Source organism: Suricata suricatta, chromosome 2, assembly GCF_006229205.1.
Source record: "Suricata suricatta isolate VVHF042 chromosome 2, meerkat_22Aug2017_6uvM2_HiC, whole genome shotgun sequence".
NCBI lineage: Eukaryota > Metazoa > Chordata > Mammalia > Carnivora > Herpestidae > Suricata > Suricata suricatta.
The window spans coordinates 158,210,718-158,215,772 of record NC_043701.1 but is presented as its reverse complement, the minus strand read 5'-3'; positions in this window follow the sequence as shown (position 1 = coordinate 158,215,772).

Below are 5,055 nucleotides of genomic sequence, written 5' to 3'. Positions count from 1 at the left end.
TATATAAAATTTATTGTCAAGTTAGCTAACATACAGTGTGGTCTTGGCTTCGGGAGTAGATTCCCATGATTCATCACTTACATACAACACCCAGTGCTCATCCCAACAAATGCCCTCCTCAATCCCTATCACCCATTTTCCCTGCTCCCTACCCCCATCAACCCTCAGTTTGTTCTCTGTATTTAAGATTCTCTTATGGTTTGCCTCCCTCTCTGTTCGTAACTATTTTTTCCCCTTCCCTTCCCCCATGGTCTTCTGTTAAGTTTCTCAAATTCCATATATGAATGAAAATATATGATGAAATTTATCCATAAATGATGAAAATTCTTTTTCATCCCTGAGTAGTATTCCTCTATCTATCTATCTATCTATCTATCTATCTATCTATCTATCTCTCACATCTTCTTTATCCATTCATTAGTTGATGGATATTTGGGCTCTTTCCATGATTTAGCTATTGTTGATAGTGCTGGTATAAACATTAGGGTGCAGGTGCCACTATGAATCAGCACTCTTCTATCCTTTGGATAAAATCCTAGTAGTGCTATTGTTGGGTCATGGGGTAATTCTATTTTTTTTTTTTTGAGGAATTCCATACTGTTTTCCAGAGTGGCTGCACCAGTTTACATTTCTGTGAATTTTCTTGAAATAGCTTGGCTTTTCATCGTAGCTTTTTTTGTGTGTGTTTTTAATTCTCAAGAGTTCCTTTTAATTTTGTGCACTGAATATTATTTGTTGAAACACACATCTGTTCTTGTTTCATGATTGCAATATATTTTCTTCTTTCTCTGAAGGTAATATTGATAATCTTGTTGTGTTTTCTTCTATCTTCATAACTGCTGCCTCTACCAAGTTACATTTTTTTTTCTGCTTTGAGTTTGTTTGTTTGGCTCTTTGGTTTATGTTTTGATCTTTGCATTTCACAACAATGGCTGTCTTCAGATGTCTGGTCATGCTTAAATGGTGGTGATTAAGAATGGTCACTAACTGAGGGTTGAAGGGGAAGGGAGAGGGGGAAAAGAGGTGGTGGTGATGGAGGAGGGCACTTATGGGGAAGAGCACTGGGTGTTGTATGGAAACCAATTGGACAATAAACTATTAAAAAAAAAAGAATGGTCACTAAAATGCTGATCGGAGCTTTGAGAGCAGGAGTAGAGTTTTAAACAGTGAACTTCATCATAGTGATCTGGGTGAGCTGTCTGTTACAGAGTCCCTGTGTCAAAATCTTGAGGTATTTCCTCTTGGGCTGGTCAAATTCTCAGGGAAGAATCTTCCAGTCTCCTGACTGATGCTGCCCGTTGAGATCTCGAGGGAATCTGTGTATAAACTGCTACACTGGGATTCAGTTTTCTCGATTTTGTTATCTATCCCTACTCTTCCAACTGGGAGGTAAAAAAAAAAAAAAACAGAAACACAAAACTAAAGCACAAACAAAGGTAGTACTATGGTGTGAGGTTAAATTCTGGATCTTAACATATAATTTTCATTTCAGAAAGGAATCAGACATGAAAAGAGGATGCAAAAAAAAAAGTCAGTAAAGATTAAAATTGTCTATGTCCTAGATGTTCAGCTAACTCTTTAATCAATTGGGTGTAATGAAGAGACTTCCGGATTCCCATAACAGCAAATGGCAAAATTGGAAGTCACTTTAGAACTAACTCAAGCCTGACATGTGCCCAGCCAGTCACCCTGTATTTGCTCCAGAAAGCATTCTCTGAGCCATGTTTGCTTGACCTAATGCATGGCTAGCTAGGATCCTTGAGTACACATCTCCCAGGGGAAGAGAGAACTCCCAGAAGTCTGGATCTTGAGGGATTTCAGAGGTGACTGGGACATCAAAGCAAGCTGTACGCAAGTTGTTTCATTAGGTTTTACCCCTGTGGTAAAGTTTTGAACATTTGGGAAGGGCTTGGTCCTGGAGGAGCAGATGATAGTGTGATTACAAGAAAAACTGGTGGAGGAACACCTCACCCCCTGTTGCCTCACTGGTAGAATTCCCAGTAGCCTCAACTGGTAGAATCATAGTAAAAAATAGGAATCAGAGGCTTCTAAAATTATTTTTGATGTTATTCTGGTTGTTCTTTCTTTAATCATTTCCCTTACCTGCTAATGTACTGACTTTGTATCACATTCTCTCTCTCTCTCTCTCTGTTTCATTATATTGTGAATGGGTACTAAATTCATGTTTTTCAAATTTCAAGATGTATGAGTTCCTATTTTGCAGTGCCCCAGCTCCTAGTGTCCTTGTCTAGAGGTAACCAATGTTACATGTTTTTAAAATGTCTCTCTCATTGAGATAGGGGTGCCTGGGTGGCTCAGTCATGATCTTTGGCTCAGGTCATGATCTGACAGTTTGTGAGTTTGAGTCCCGCATCAGGCTCTGTGCTGACAGCTCAGAGCCTGGAGCCTGCTTTGGATTCTTTGTCTCGCTCTCTCCTCTGCTTCTCCCCTGCTCACTCTGTCTTTCTCTCTCTCCTTCAAAAATAATAAACATTAAAAATATTTTTAAATAAAATGTATCTTTAAAAAATAAAATGTATCTTTCAGGAACATTTTGTGCACATACACATTCTTTTTTCTTCCTTTTTCCCTGTTGCACAGACTGTAGCATTCTCTACACAGTTTTCTGCACCTGTATCCTCACCAAATAGCACTTTTTGTTGCTACTGTTTAACACAGTATTCCATTGTGTGAATAAAGCATAGTGCATTCTGCCAACTCATCATTGAGGAGGAGTATATCCTCTCCACTTTTTCTTTTGAAGGTTTTATTTCCTGGTCTTTTCCTCACTCTTCTTTTAAATTTCTATTTTTTATTTTTTTAAATAAGATATAAACATTTAGAATTTAATTGCCAAATTATACACTAAAAAGGTTATAATAATTTAACTCTAACCAAATATATGAAAGTGCCTGTTTAGCATTATTCACAACAGCCAAAAGATGAAAACATCCCAAATGTCTATCAGCAGTTATGAATGGATAAAGATAATATGGTAATTACACACAACGGACTGTTATTCAACCTTAAAAAATGAAAATCCTTCTATTTGCGACCATATGTTAAATGGAGAACATTATGTTAAATGAAATAAGCCAGTCATAGAAGGACAAATACTGATTTTTTAGTACTGATTCTACTTATATGAAGTGCCTAAAGCAGTCAAACTCATAGAAGCAGAGAACAGAATAGTGGTTACCAGGGCTGGGGGAGGGGAAATGGGGAGTTTTTGTTCAACTCCTATAAAGCTTAATTGAAGCAAGATGAAAAAGTTCTAGAGATCTTCTGTACAGCATAGCACCAGTAGTTAGCAATATTGTATTGTGCACTTAAAACTTTTTCTTAAGAGTGTAGATCTCATATTAAGTATTGCTGACAGACATACAAACACACACATGCATGTGCATGTGCAGACACCAGCAAACCTTTAGAAGTAATGGATATGTCTAGTTCTTTGTGGTGATGAGTTAATGGGTATATGCATAGGTTCAAACTTATCGAGTTGTGTGCATTAAATATGTGCAGTTTTTTGTATATCAAAAATACCTCAATAAAGCTCTTAAAAAAGAGAAAGTGCCCTTTTTTCACAGCTTCACCAATACCAGTTGATCTCAATCTTTGAAATATTTGTTCATCTAATAGGCTTGCTCTTTCTTTCTTTCAATATTTTTTTAAGTAAATGCTATGCCCAGCTTGGGGCTCAAACTCATGATCCTGAGATCAAGAGTCACATGCTCCATCATCTGAGCCAGCTAGGTGCTCCAGTTATTTTTTATTTCATAAAATTTATTTATTTATTTATTTATCTATTTATTTATTTATTTTTAAGAGAGAGAAAGCACACACACACACGAGTGGGGAAGGGCACTTTTGAGAGAGGGAAGGAGAGAGAATCTCAAGCAGCATCTGTGCTGTCAGTGCAGAGCCCCAAATGGGGCTTGATCCCAAACCGTGAGATCATGACCTGAGCCTAAATCAAGAGTCGACTGCTCAACTGACTGAGCCACCCAGGCGACCCTCATTTAATAGATTTTAGTAAAACCACTCTTCCCCAGTTCTCTCCTTAATTTGTTATTATTCCAGGTGGTTTTATATATTTATGTACATATATACACATATACATACATACATATACATATATACATACATATACACACACATATATAGAAATAATTATGTGATGTTATATGTGTAAATATGTGATGTTACATTATCTATCTACATGACAGAATTATAGGGCTTCCTTGAGGCAAAATGGTAGACCCAAGCAAGCTCATTATCCTGAGGTACCCAGCACTTTTGTCCTTTTTCTAGGACAACAAAACAAAGCATTCACACAACAAAACCATTCACACAAAGTGACTGGGAACTTAAAAAATAATAAACATTGAAGAGCCTATAAGTTTTTAAAATTTTTTCTTAAGACAACATTCACTGCAAGGTACCTAGGGAGCCTTTAATGTCCTTATTTCTCAGACAACAAAACCAAGTTTCCATAAACTTGCTAGAGGCTACACACTAATGCACAGGAATTCTGACTCATCTTCTTACTTCAAAACCAAATGTTCTTCCCTCCAAGAGTTTTGTATCTTAAAAAAGGACTCCAAGAGGGAGTCATGGCTTTATGCAGAGTGATGAGTTAGTGGTGTGGGATTCTGGGCTCTGGAGAAAGATATTTTGGGAAAGAACCACCTTTCCAAAGACCAGTCTCTCCCTGCTCCATCTGGAGTGGGAGGCAAACACATGAGGTTCTTGGGGGGAGGAAGCAGTTTGGGGAGATTTTGCAAAGGGACAGCTAAATGGATTTGAGAATTTACTGGATGCTGGGAAAGAGGAAGAGGCATCAGAGAAGATGCCAAGGCTTAAGGTTGGATGAAAGGCAGAATTTGTGCTTGGAGCTGATTTTGGAGGAAGGATGACAGTACCGATGACTTTGACATATTACCTTCAGAAAACATGTAGATAAAGGTGTCGAGTGGCCATTTGGAGATTCAGGGTTGCGGGTCAGGAAAGGAAACTATTAGGCTGTAGAGTTAGGAGTTACTGAAGTAGAGG